The sequence below is a fragment of the Choloepus didactylus genome, chromosome 8 (assembly GCF_015220235.1).
Source record: "Choloepus didactylus isolate mChoDid1 chromosome 8, mChoDid1.pri, whole genome shotgun sequence".
Lineage (NCBI taxonomy): Eukaryota > Metazoa > Chordata > Mammalia > Pilosa > Megalonychidae > Choloepus > Choloepus didactylus.
In genome coordinates, this window is record NC_051314.1 from 142,144,794 (window position 1) to 142,159,254 (window position 14,461).

Consider the following 14,461-nt stretch of genomic DNA (forward strand, 5'->3'; position numbering starts at 1 on the left):
CTCCTCTTCAGAATGTCAGTCTCAGATGCACTGAGTTCCTTCTGTTTGTCAGCTCATTTATATGGCTCCAGTGGTTTAATTTAGACCCACCCTGAATGGGCAGGGTAACACCTCCATGGAAATTATCCAGAGTCATCACCCACAGTTGGGTGGGGCACATCTCCATGGAAACACTCAAAGAATCACAATCTAATCAACACTGAAAAGTCTGCCCACACAAGATTACATCAAAGATAATGGCATTTTGAAGGATGTAATACATTCAAATGGGCACACCAGGATAGGCCCTCATTGGAGGTCCCTGGATGTGGCTTTTTCTTGTGGTCACCCTCCTGCCCTCATCTGTTCCACTTGGTCTGGGAGTTGAACATTTTCATGAAATTTGCCAACCACGGCTGCCCTCTTCTTACCCAGAGGGAGTGGGTCCTGTTCTTTAGTGTTGGGCTAGGAGTATTTTCCTTGGGATGTGACGTTCTCACCATGGCTTCTCAAGCTGAGGCATCATGGTAGAGACATGATAAATTTGTTCCCAAAGCAGAAGCCTTCCCTTTTGCTTCCTGCCTTGCTCCATTCTAACAGACGGTTAATGGTTCTGGTTTTAGTTAAAGAACAAAAACAACAGCAAAGAAAGAAACTTGCTTTGGGGCACTAAACGAAAACCACACCCTCGGCTAGCACTATATTCCTTTAAGTTTTCGAAGCCATGTAATACTTCTATTCAACCTTGGCTCTCCGTGGAATTTTTTCAAGACCTCAGCCCCTTTCTCGTCGCCCCTCCCAGTTATTAAAACTGAGCCACCCAGCTCTTATGTGGGGGTTGAGGGGTGATCACTAGAGTAGGGGACAGGTTTAGGTGCCACTGTCCATCTCCATCGAGGTGGGACGCCATGTCCCCATGCCCAGGTTGACTGCGTACTGGTATTTTGTAAACAGCCTAAAATTGCTCTTCTTTCTCTCAACTCATTTCCGAAGTTATCACGCCAGGTGCCTTCTGTGGGTAAAAAGGCTGTGCGTCTTAGAGGCCCGAGGGGCTGTGTGTTGTGGTTTAATGTTTATGGGAAGCCCCAGTCTATGGGTGCATCTGTCGGCTGTTTGGAGGCCAGACCTCAAGAGCTACCTGTTGTCAAAATTATTCCGTGGATATACATCCCTTCCTATCTGCAGTAAGCCTTATAACCATTTAGCGTTCTATGGATTTTAAATGATGGAGATGTTGTGCCCAGTAGTCATTGCTTGCCTACATTTTAGGGCTTAACAGTGATAATTGTGGATTTTTGCTCTTACTGCCCCTATCCGCTTTATTTGCCATTGTCAGTGGCCAGAACTGCTAAATAAACATGGAGTCGAGGTGGGCTTCTAGTGGTTTCCGTGGAGTCCTGCGAGAGGAGGAAGACTTACTTGTTTCTTCCACTGGGTCTGTGCTAGACCCCTCATAAAAGTCACAGTTAATGATGTAGTATGAAATCAATGACTTGCAGCTCACTTTTAAATCCACTGCCATCCTTATTATTTGGGAATTGCATAAATTAAAGGTTCTTGCACCAAAATCTGAAAAAAAATAGATATTTGCCATTTACTTAAAAGTCCTGAAAGAGAATCTCGTTGATGGCATAAAATAAGCAGTGATCATGAGTTAGACCAAAGCTCATAAAATCGAAACCACAGGCTAAGAGAGTTATTAAAGTCATTTTATTAGTTACTCACTTTTCTTGAGACTTTGGTTTTCTGTTAAACATTATACAAAAATGGAATTTTATTCTACTAGTGTGTTGTTTCAGATAGACCTGAAAAGCTTTTCCATTCGTAGTCTGTTTTTAGTTGTCACCTCAAACTTTGGAAATTCACCTTTAGTCAGTTTTCACATCTGGAGTCCTACTAGAGTGTTGTTCTTTTAGGTTGTGAAAACCATGTGGGAGAGTTTCTCCTTTCCTTTCCTTCCCTCCCTCCCTTTTCTTTCATGCTTCCCCTTCCCTTCCCTCTATTTCTTTCCTTTCTAGTCTTTCTCTTTGATTTTGAGCCATTTTCTCTTATTCCCTTTTATCAATTGCTCACAGCAGTTGATAACGTCACCCCTCTCTCAGAGATATTGTTTTTATTAAAGACTCCGGGAGGGAGATCCAAAGAAATTGACCTTCAATAGTGAAATTTTGGCTTGCATAGGGAAGATATTTATGAGTAGAAACTCTTCTCAGGGATGGTGTGTTTATTTATAAAGCTCAGATGATGGACAGCCAGACACGTAGATGGATGACTTAGGTTGTGTGCCTTTTGAGGTGGCCTGTGATGGTCAGGGAGTTGCCGAGACAGTTGCAGACGTGAGTAGTTACAGTGTGATGTGGCACTGGCCCTTGTGGAGGCAGGAGCCACTTGCTGTGCTCATGCAGTCAGGTGTAAAGCCCACTGTGGAAACCCCCCTTTCCCTGGGCTCCACAACTTTGAGGAGGGGAACATGCTAATTTGAGTTCATGCAAGGGTTCTAAAACAAAACCACCTTGGAAATAGTTTACATATTGCATGGCTGGAGTCTAGTTAGACTTAGCTTTGGTCCTGCCATTTTTTGTTCTGGCTTCCTTTGGCACGAAGGAGAGGCCTTCTCCTGCTCATTTTCCTTGTGGCATGAGCATTGCCGTGACCACAGGGTGACAGCATGGGCAGGAGACGGGATGCCAGGTTGGAGCTGCGGAGAAGACAGATGACTCTCTAGGACTGAGTATCACCATCTAGTCCTCTTTTTATAGACAGGAGCTTTCCCAAGGTCTTTTCTTTTCCTGACTTGCCGTTAGCCATTATACTCATTCTTACAGCCTGTAGTAATAAAAAGAGTAAAAAGTTCCCACTCTTTTTAATGCGAAGTCATAAACTGTGCCTTGACAACTGCAGAAACTTATATTGTCATTTTATTTTATACATTTAACTTTTAATCACCATCCTTATCTGCTTTGCCTGATCGTCATTTTCTGGGGTGAAGTTAACAATGTTTTGAAAATCAGTCTGGCGGTGAACAAATGATGCAGTCATAATGGCAGACCGAGATATATTGTTGGCATTTTGTGAATGTCTGATTTTAACAAGAATACATTTTTAGAAGGAACGAGACATTCCCAACTAGTGAAAAGAAAGTATTCTGTTTGAGAGGCCGCTGGGATTTGTGAATAACACTTGTTACCTTCATCATTCGCCTTCTAATGTGCCAGGAAGCTCAGGCTTGTGAAGTTGGGATAGTAGCCATGATATTACATATCCTTTCTTTCATAATCTGGGCCCTTCGCTGCACTCTCTGCCAGTAACTCCTGAACTCTTTGGCTTTGGAACTCTCTGTCCTTGGGGCTGTGGTTTTGTTTTCCCCTCCCTGCCTTCCAAACGTGATGTTCTCACCTTCCTTTGACTTTGACTGCCTTTGAGAATTCCGTGACTCCCTGAGATGCCATTGGCTTATTCCTACTGGGAATAATTGGGCCAAATTCCCCAAATTCACCCTAAGAAACCTCACCTTTTCTAGGATTGACCATTTGGATCTAATTTTTTTGGTCCTGTGTCTCATTTTAGCTTTGAAGGCACAGCTCTAGAGGAGTAATTTAATTACGAAGATTCATTCACTGTCATTGAGGGTCATGGGAGAGTTAGTGAAGGTTCCGGAAGGTTGGCTGTGCATCTTCCTTCATTTCCTGGTTGTGTGACGACTTTCTCTGCAGGAGCACACCCAGGGTCCTGGAAGGGCATGATTGGCAGCTTTCTGCCTTGGGCCTCTGCTGCCTGCTTGCCAGCCTCCAGCCAGCTCTCTAAACCAGACGCTGCAGAGCTTGCCCAGGTTTGTTTGCAGAAGTAAGAGAGTTAAGCAGTCCTGGAATGATTTTTACTTTGAATGAGAAATATGAAGTGAAAGACATTTCTGACATCGGGAATCTTGTTTCAGTCTGGGGGGCAGATTTTGTGTTTTCCTTTTTGTTTTTATTCTTCTGCACTGTTTTAAAAGCAGTCATGAGATGGAGTTCTCCCTGACAGTTTCTCCCAGTGACAAGCATTAGGTGTGACTGTCTGAGTGGAGTGGGGCCATCTTTGAGTGCATGGTGGTGTCATCCTAACATGCCGTCTCCGTCACTCAGAGCTCTGAAATCCAGACTAGGATTTTAAGCTCCTGCGCCCCGGCGACTTCGTCTGTAAGATGGAAACCACCATCTCATTGGATGTCCTGGTGACTGACCGAGAGCTTTTCTATAAAACACTTAGTGCAGTGCCCGTTGTATGGCTAATGGTTATTACTGGGCGACTACACACTAATTCTATTGGAGCTCGTTTCTTGGTGCACTGATATGGCCCCTGAAACTCAGAGCAAGTCCCCACCCCGCCCAGTGCTAGATGAATGCTTGGCCATTGCTTGGTTGTTGGGACCAGAGAAGGAAGCCCATCTTGCAGCTTGCCCACCTCTCTGGAGCGGTGGAGGAGCACTATATGGTCTGGGGTCAGCTCCTCCGGCTGATGGGTCCCCACCCTTGGATCACGGGGACCAAGACAGCACAGATGTTGGGGATTGAGGCTGCACATGTTTGGGAGCCTCCTCCTTTCCAAAGTGGCTAAGCAGCCCTCCTTGAGGGAGAGGTTTGGGATGAACTGTCCAGGTGCAGGGAAGATGTTGGAAAAGAGAGGGAAGGGAGAGCCCAGGTCTTAGAGCAGGTGGAGAGGGCACGCAGGGCTTGCCCATCCTTTACAGAGTGCAGAGCCCCGTACTTCATTTTCAGGTGTGTTGCAACAAAGCATGGAACAGCACAGTGGCCTTTGTGCAAATGAATGGAGGGGAAGATTGCATTCCACTTTTTAAAGTGAACTTTTTATTGAAATATAACATATGCATTACATTGTTGGTGACCCTCAGGTACTTTGGATTCACATTGAATTAGAACTTACTGGTATCTGACATCCCGAAGTTTTAAATATGAGAGCACATTTTATTGTGGAGCCTTGCCTCTTTTCTCCCTGAGCCGTTACTTTTTCCGCACGTAATTGTACATTTAATCTTGCTAGACCCAGTCCACTGAGCCAGCCTGTCAAGATCTTTTAGAATGTGGATTAGTGTTGGGTCATTCACAAAAAATGATGAATACGTCCTCGATATCTTGAAACAAGTCACCATCAGAAGTGTGGAGGGGAAGAGCCCCACAGCAGAGCCCCGGGGTGCTGTTTGCAACCTCTCCCAGTGGGCTTTATTTCTTTGGCTGTTTCTGTTCTTTGCTCACCTCTCTGTGGGCCTCTCGACTCTGGCCCAGGTTCTTCTTTTTATTCACAAGGAGACGTCGTCCTGGTGGACGTGTGTCCATTTCCATGCCAAAACAGTCTCCAAACCTGCTGAGAACCAAACTTGGCCCTATTTGGTCATATGCACTCTGCGGTTTTGGGGGTGAGTAATGGTCGTCACCAGTAAGCTTTAGCCATTCTCCCACATCCTCACCATCAGGTTATCATGAAAGTAGATTTCAGAGCAAATTAAGCATGAGCCATTTAGTAAAGCAAAACATGCCAGCAGGCGGGCAGGTGGAGCTCCGATGACCCATGGTGTCTGCTGAATTCTCAGCTCTCTGCCCTCTCGGAGCTCTGAGCATCACTTTGGAGGAAGCAACTCTGGAGGCAGATTCACTGGTCTTCCCCAAAGCAGGACTCGGGAACCTTTTTGATGGACATCAGGCAGCCGGAAATCCTCCAGACCAGTGGCTGGACCTTCTCAGGGGTCAAGTTTAAGGGTACAGGCTATAAGCCTTGCTGGATGGGTTTTTAGACCCTGTCTGTGCAAGGAGAGTAACTAAAATATTTTAGCCCATTCTTAACTTTCATTGTGCTGACCCTCAAACCACTCATTTCATCAATAAAAACTCATCTCTGACATTCACTCTAATTGCAAAGTGTCTGGTGTGGCTCAAATAGGGAGAGCAGAAAGGCTTCTAGTTTGTTCCCTTTTTGGAGTCGGGTACTGGCTGGCCAGCCTGGGACTATGACATGTAAATTCAGTAAAGTTCACAAATCTCAAATTTTTCTCTCCAGGTAACAACCACTTAGATCAAACTAAAATTTGCAGCCCCCCAGAAAGCTCTCTGCTTCCCTTTCCCAGTTGGGACCAACATCCCCTCCCCTCTCCCCAAAGGTCGCCGCTATGCTGACCTCTTTACCCTAGATTAGTTTCCCCAAATTTGAATTCCATTTAAATGGAATCATACAGCCTCTATTTTAGTGTCTGGTTTCTTTCTTGCAAAGTATGTTTTGTGAGACCCATTCACGTTGTTGCGTGTATAAATTGTCCTTTTTTCTCCATTGCTGTGTAGTATTCCATTGCATGAAGTTTAGATACCCATTATGCGGTTGATGTGCATTTATTGTTTTCATTTTGGGGCATTTGTGAATAAAGCAGTTAAAGACATTCTTGTGCATATCTTTTGTGGATGGAGTTTGGTTATTGATTAGGGTAGCTAACTTCCCCTAGAGTTGAAGTGTGAACTCATCAGCACTTGCAGAATATCATATAATTTATGCCAAAGGATTTCAGAGGAAGGATTTCAAAGGATTTTAAAGGAAGGCATCAGACGAACTGTATCAGAGGAATTAATTTAGTCTCATATGACTCGTACTTAGCAAATTAATTTTTTTTGAAGGATATCATTGCATTTGGGCTCTTTGCTGATAATAAAACAGCCAGAGGGTCAGTTTCCTGAAAGGTGACATTCTCACGTGAAAGTATGTTGTTTTCTCATGCCTCCTTTAGAAGGAGTGGGAAAAGAACCTTTTTGTTAATTCTGCAAATAAGCATGTGTTTTCTAATTTTAGAGTCTTACTGTGAAGAAAGTCATGAATTACTAAAAACTCTGAGAATATAAACCAGTATTTTGGGGATCCCCTGAATTAGAATGAATGGGGTTTTAAAATATTCTTTTGTGTATTTCTTTCCATGTCATTTTGTGGGTTGTGATGGAAAAAAAAAATTGCTGCTGATTTGGAATCTGAATACGTGCATGCAAATTTAATTCCACCTGTATTAGCTAGGTTTTGAAGGCTCTTTTAGGGGGCTGTTTTCCTCTAGGGGGTTACTAAAGGGAAACTTGGGTGGACTAAGTGGAGGATGGTAGAAGACTAGGTTAGGGAGACCAAACTCAGATATCACTGTTGGGGGGTGCTGTGCTGGTTTACAGTTTGGAAGAACCTTTGTCTTATGAACATAAAGAAGGTTAGCATTCCTTTTGACAAGGTCGGACAAGATTCCGGTTGACCTGTACTGCACATGGACAGTTAAGGCTTTACCACCTCTTTGCAGCACCTGACCACAATCAGGTAGGTCCCCAAGGGAGGGGACACGGAAGTGGCAACCAACATTGCAGATGTATTTACTCTTTGGCCCTGCAGTCCGTTTCTGGGAATCTGTTCTACAGATGCACCTGCACATGTGCTGAGTGGCCTTTGTATAACGTTTTCACTGTGGCTCTTTGGAACAGCAGACCATAGAAACCACCAAGTAAATGCCCATTAGTAAGGGACTAGCTGAAAGGCCTGCCAGGTAGGCTGTGAGCCCTGAGCTGTGCTGTCAAAAGAGAAAGATGAAGACCTATGTTCTGATATGGAAAGATCCCCATATGAAAAAAATCTAGATGAAGAAGGCTCGCCTTGTATAAGAAAGGTAAGGGGAAAATGAAAATATGTATTTGGGTTTGCTTGCATTTGCAGCAGGAAGCACTGGAAAGGTAAACAAGAAATTAAATAAAAATGCTTATTTCTACTGGGCAGGGGAATGGAATGATTGGGAGCAGGTGCAGGAATGGCTTCTTGACATGGATCTTTTTATATTGCCCTGACTTTTGCTTCATGCAAAAAACAACCAGCCGGCCAACAAAAGTGAATCTGTCAGCAGGCCCTTTGACATAGAGCGAGACCAAAAGCGGGTGGTTGAAAGCGAGGCTGGTCGAATGCCTAATGAAAGGATGAGGCAGTCTACTTCATCTCTTTTCTCTAAGCCCAAGGCAGTGCTGTGGGGGATTGAATTGTGGTCCCCCCAAATGCAGATTCAGGTCCCAAACCCTGGTCCTGCGGGCATGAACCCATTTGTAAACAGGACCTCTGAAGATGTTCTTAGTTAAGATGTGCCCGGTCTAAATGAGGGTGGACCTTCATCCAACATGGCTGGAGTTCTTATAAGCAGAGGAAATTGGACATGGGAGGAGAAGCCATGGAAGAAGCAAGAAGCTGGAAGTCAATGGAACCTGGAAGAGAAAGGAGCCACTGCCACCATGTGCATTGCCGTGTGGTGGAAAAAACCACAGGACCAAGGATTGCCAGCAGTCAGCCCCAGAATGCCGCACTCTTGGGGAAGAAAGCTGATGCATCTGTTTTGCATTTCTTTCAGCCTCAAAACTGTGGGCCAATAAATTCCCACTGTTTAAGCCAACCCATTGTATGGTATTTGTTTTAGCAGCTGGGAAATTAAAATGTGCAGCCATCAAAGGCTTGTTGAGCATCTCCTACATGCCAAGCTCCATGTCTTAGATGCTGGGGACACGGTCGTCAGTGGGAATGTTGAGGGCCGTGCTTTCATGGAGTAGACATTCTGCAGGGGACAGACAGACAGCAAACAAGGAGGTCAGCTAATGGAGGGAAGGCTCTTGCAGCTGGAACCTTGGGAGGTGAAAGGAGTCCACAGTGAGGTCAGAAGGGAACATTAATTGCTGATTCAGTCCTCTGTGTTTGTGGTGCATTTATGAATAATATTGTTGCATGCAGGATAAGGAAGCGATGGAGAGTCTCACCTTTAAACTGTTGCTACAGTGGTCAGGTTTTCATCTTCCCAAAATACCATTATCACTTTATGTAAGTTTCAAATAAAGATGAAAAACCATCCTTGAGGGTCACTAGACCCCAATCCTATGTTGGTGACAGGCTAGATTAGAATTTAGTTGAATAAATAAGAAGTTGGTTTGACCATCATAGTTGTTTGCTTTCACAAAGTGGGGTTAGATTGGGGATAATATGATCTAGATGACGTGTGACTGTAACCACAGGTTTTTATATGGACAAGACGTTACTATGAAACTGTATTATTTCTTTCATTTAGGGAGCGGTTAAAACTTAAATTGCCCCTTTATTATGATAGATGAGCTATAGAAAATTGAAGAGAAAACACACACAAACACACACACAGATAAACCACACAGCTGTCACATCCCATCTATTTTCATGACAATCATTGTCTGAAACACCATGGAGATATTTCCACAGTAGCTATTATGGCATTTGAAATATGTTTGTTCTGTTTTTATTTTGTTTGTTTCTTAGTCTGGTCTTTTACTGGCAGATTTCTCTTTCATGGTCTCTGAGTCAGATGTAAGATTAATGTGGTTATTTAAAAATGTTTTTATGATGAAATGTTTTTTTTTTTTTTTTTTTTTTTTTTTTTTTAAAGAGACATATTTTTCTCTGTCTCTTTGGGTTCCATTAAACTTTGGCAAGACTTGAGAAATAATGAAAAATGTAGTTTGAAACCCTAGGAAAGACAGTGTATGACCAAAGTGCTTTTTGGATCTTGGAACCTACGACCACCGTTATTCTTGCTCAAAAATGAAGGAGTATCTGGCACAGACTGGGCAGCCAGCTGTGGTAGTTCATGTTTGTCCAGAATATAGATCTAGCTGACACGGAGCCAGCCTATTCACAAGCAATCCTAGATTTGTGATTTTAGTGAGGAAATCACCAGAAATCGTATTTATTTTAAGGGATTCCCTGACTAATGCAGATCTTTATTTCCTAATCCTGTTGAGCTTCATTCTGTAGACTAATACGGAAATATCCCAGGAGTCCCAAGAATCCACTGTCATCCCAGGAAATGCAAAAAAAAAAGTGCTGATGGAAATGTGTCTGTTGATTAAAGGACTTTGAGGCCAGGCTGCTGCCAAATGTTGCCAGGTCTGCGTTCCTGTAATCTCAGGGTGATCTTTGCTTCCTGGTAGACAGAGAAAAAGGTCAGGCAGCAACTGCACAACTTCTGCCACGAATGTGACTCTATGTTGAGTCCTTGGGTCCTGGTGAGCCATTGAGTCGTTGTACCTGGGAGTGGTATTGAACAGGGGTTCTTTCGGGGTGAGACCAGGTTGGTGGATTATCTCAGAGGATGGGGCCTGACTGCACCTGGCCTGGCTGTGAAGAGGGAGAAATGAGCATCACAGAAGGGGAGTCTCGTGTCAAAGTCCCATCGGGCGAGCAGCGTGGGGTATGTGTCAGGCGTCAGAGGGCAGATCTCTCCAACCAATTAGTCCAGGATTATGGAGCAAATTTACTTCCTGACTAATTGGGTTAAGGGAATGAAAATGAAGTCTGAGTTGTTTTTTTTTTTTTTTTTTCCAATCTGTAAGTTTATTATATGTTGATACTTAATAGTATTTTAGTTCATTTAGGTGGTTTATAATTCAAAAGCTTATCCTTTTAAGCAAACAACAAGAATTTATAAGCCACCAGCACATCTATTTATCAACCAATTTTTCATATCTGTGCTGGCTTGGATGTATTATGTCCCTCAAAGCGCCATTATCTTTGATGCAGTCTTGTGTGGGCAGGAAATGTATTGATGTTGATTGGGTTGGAGACTTTTGACTGAATGTTTCCGTGGAGATGTGATCACTGAACTGTGGGTGAGATCTTTCATTGGATGATTTCCATGGAGGTGTGGCCCTGCCCATTCAGCGTGGGCCTTGATCAGTTCACTGGATCCCTATAAAAGCTCAGACAGAAGGAATGAGCTTGCTGTTGCCAAGAGGGAGACTTTGAAGAACATGTAGGAGCTGAGAGAGGAACTGCAGATGAGAGACAGTTTGAAGACAGCTGTTGAAAGTAGACTCTTGCTGCAGAGAAGCTGAGAGAGAACAAATGCCCCAAGAGCAACTAAGAGTGACATTTTTGAGGAGCTGCAGCCTAGAGAGGAACATCCTGGGAGAAAGCTGTTTTGAACCCAGAGCTTTTGGAGCAGATGCCAGCCACGAGCCTTCCCAGCTAACAGAGGTTTTCCAGACACCATTGGCCATCCTCCACTGAAGGTACCTGATTGTTGATGCATTACGTTGGATGCTTTATGGCCTTAAGACTGTAACTGTGTAACCAAATAAACCCCCTTTATAAAAGCCGATCCATGTCTTGTGTTTTGCCTTCTGGCAGCATTAGCTAACTAGAACAACATCTGAGGTTGTGACTGCCAAGTTTGTGGTGCCTTTTTTCTCACCTGGTGCCAGCCAGCTGAAGGGTGCTGTACATGGAAAGGCTGAGCTGGGGTTCTGGAAGCTTATTTAAGATGCAGCTCAAAACAATACATCTGATTGTTGAATGACTAAGTGAGACAATATATCAGGGCTTGGCGGGTAGGGTTCAATGAATTGGCTTCACCCTCATTCTCTTATCAACCTCCCACCAGATGCCCCCAAGTGCAGAGAGCAGGAGCCACATGGAACTTTCTGGCTAAGAGGCACACAAGGTTTTGATAACTCAGCATTTTGAAGCAAACCAGTGTCATGAGGTCATCCTCCTTTTCGGTTAAGTCTCCATGCTCTGCATGCCCTTTGGGAAACTGGCTCATAAATACATGCAGGGCAGAAGGACGGAAAATGTGCTGATGTGTGTAGTATATTATAAGAGCTGGTGGTCGGTATCTGCCCTCCAGCTTTCTTTACAGATGGAGCTCAGTGAACTGCCAGATCGTTATTTGAACAGTGCCCCAACTTTATATAGTGCAATTATTTAATGGCTGCCTGAATATTTTCACCTCTATTTAAAAACTACGACTGTCAGTTACTGGAGCTCTCCCTAAACGGCTTTCCTCTCACCTCTGTTCTTTACAATTCTGAAAACATCAGCAGAGCAGACGTCCTATTGCCTGGCGAGTGTGACCAGCCCCTCGTAGGGTGACATATACGTGAGTTGAATCAGTTAGCATCAGAAGCATCCCCGGAAGCCAGGCTAAGTTTGCATCACCATCTGTTAAGTAGGTTGGCTTCCTGATTGGTCTGTATTCACATGAAGCTTGTAAAATATATTTTTTGGGTCTTTTTTTTTAATAGAAATTTTTGTTGAGATGATTGTAGTGTTACATGAAGTTGTAAGGAGTAATAAGGGGGATCCCACGTGCTCTTTCCCCACTTTCCCCCAATGGGAACGTCTTGTTAAACTGTTATATGATAACCCAGCCTGGAGGCTGACACTGGGGCGTTCACTCATGTGATGCATATGACCCACCAAGCTCATTCAAATCTGTCTTTTAAGGTGATTTTAAAATGGTAAAATGAGATGAGAATAAAAGCCAGGTGGTGCCCCGTGGCACAGCTGGAATCAGAGCTTTCTGGACCTCCATCAGGGTGAGGTGGGCTCTAGCTTCAGAGGGGACGTGAACTTGGAGTGATTGGGGGAAGGGGGTCCCCAGTGGGGAGGGGAGGATTTCCGAGGGTGAGAGGGGAGCACTGAAAGGCTGTTTGGGGCACCCAGGGACAGAAGGCAGCACATCCTTGATCCCCAGGGGTGGCCGGCCCTCTGGTGGGTGCTTTCCCACCCTTGGCAACACCCTCCCCCCAACCTCCCTGTCCCTGGGAGGAGGGGTTTGGGCATGCTGGGGCCAAAGCCTCCAAAGCCTGGCCTGCACCCAACTTCCAGACCCCAGCTTCCCCCTTTGGAACCAGAGTTTCCAGAAGCTTCGAGGAGCCTGAGCCTCTGTCATCCTTTCCTTTCCAGTGGTTTCCATTACTGGATTCAGGCAGCAAGTAGCTAGTGCCAGAGAGGGCCTGGAGCCCTTCCTACTCATTGCTCAGCCGCCTGTTTCCCCGAATCTGTGCAGAGTCTCCACGGCCAGCTCCGGGGCTATCCTCAGCAGCTCGCCCGGCCGTGGGCCTCGTGAAGGTGGGTTGGCAGTGCATTGATTCGGAGGGTGGGAAGATGCAGAGCAAACAGGGCAAGGACGGGGTGGGTGGGTGGGCATGCTGTGTCCCCTGGGCCCTGGACACCCCTGGGAGCCTGAGGGGCCCTCCGGAGCAGGGTCCGGCCTTGTGTCTCCTTGGGGAGAGAAGGCCACCTGGCAGTTTTACACGCCTGCGTTGAGTTCAGTCTTCTAGGCTAGGAGGTAGTGGTCCCCTCACTGTCCCCTTCTCTTTCGCGGAGTCAGAAGATGTCATCCTGGAGCTCCCGAGTGAGGCTGCCCTCTGGGGCGACAGGGCCTGTCCACCGTATGCTTCTCCGTCCAAGGCGGCCTTTGCGTCATATTCCCCTGTGTGGTTTGCCGCTCTCTGCCACAGCTCTAGAAAATAGAAGACGCACCTCGTAGGAATTGCTGATTCATAAACCAATAACCACAAAACAGCCTGCCACGTGGGCTCCCCGGGAACTCTTTCCCAGGAGGAGCTAATATAATAAAGTGCTTTTGTATGAGTTCTTAAGCTCTCATACGTATTTAATATGGTTTCGTGAACCCGCCTCTTAAAATTTGTACCCTCTGGAGGAAATAATGTTATATATTTCCTAGGAGTACAATTCAGTTGAAGTGATCCTTTCAAGGGATTTGGTAAATACGTGTGTTAAATTATTCTTTTAAGCCATTAGATAGAATCAGTTCTCTTAGATCCTGGATATTCTTGGCAGAGTGTTTTCTCCATCTTCACTTTTTTTGGTTTACTAGGTCATTATTCTCACGTATTGATCATTTTCTTTAGGGCGTATTCTGATATTTAAATAAAGGGCTGAAAACCAGAAAAAAGTGAGCATATGCTTGATTTTCCTTTGGATCCAAAGATATGTCTAAATGAACCCAAATGTCCACGTATGAGTAAGCAACCAGATAATTAGGTTTTTCAAATTGCCTCAAATGTCCGTTATTATATAAGTGCTGTTGGCCTTGAGATCTGTCTACATTTGCCTCCAGGATTTTATAATGATTTTCTATCATGCCTTTGAAAACTTTAACTTTTTGTATGGTATGTGTAAACCTACTTTTTTAAGTTAAGGAAAGCTTGTGTTTTTTCCTTTTAAGATATATAAAGACTTGAAGAAAAATATAAAAATCAGCCCGAATTACGCCACTCAGAAGGAAACACTGTTAAAGGGATTACATGTTTGCTGTATGTCTACACTTTTTCTGTGCGTAGTTAACACAATTACTTTTGTATTGTATATTGTTTCTTCCCTTTTCCACAAATGATGTATCTTGGACACTGTGGTGGACTGAAGCTGTCTATACCCCAGAAAAACATGTTCTTGGATTAATCCATTCCTGTGGATGCAAATCCATTTGTAAGTAGGACCTTTTGAAGAGTCTACTTCAGTTAAGCTGTGACCCACCTCATTCAGGCTGGGTCTTAATCTTCTTACTGGAGCCCTTTATGAGAGACAGAAATTCAGCCACACAGAGAGAGAAAGCCATGGAAACAAGAAGCTGGAAGCAACGGAACCTGGAACAGAAGGGGGAGGCCAGTAG

The 14,461-nt window shown here is 44.5% G+C and overlaps 1 protein-coding gene and 1 non-coding gene across 2 annotated transcripts in view; both read left to right on the top strand.

Moving 5' to 3' along the window:
- CAMK1D (calcium/calmodulin dependent protein kinase ID) overlaps positions 1-14,461 on the top strand; it is a 420,857-nt gene that overhangs the window by 73,445 nt on the left and 332,951 nt on the right. The gene's annotated exons all lie outside the window — the stretch shown is intronic.
- LOC119543555 lies at positions 7,183-7,310 on the top strand. The gene has a single exon (XR_005218623.1). It is a non-coding gene; the product is annotated as a U6atac minor spliceosomal RNA (small nuclear RNA).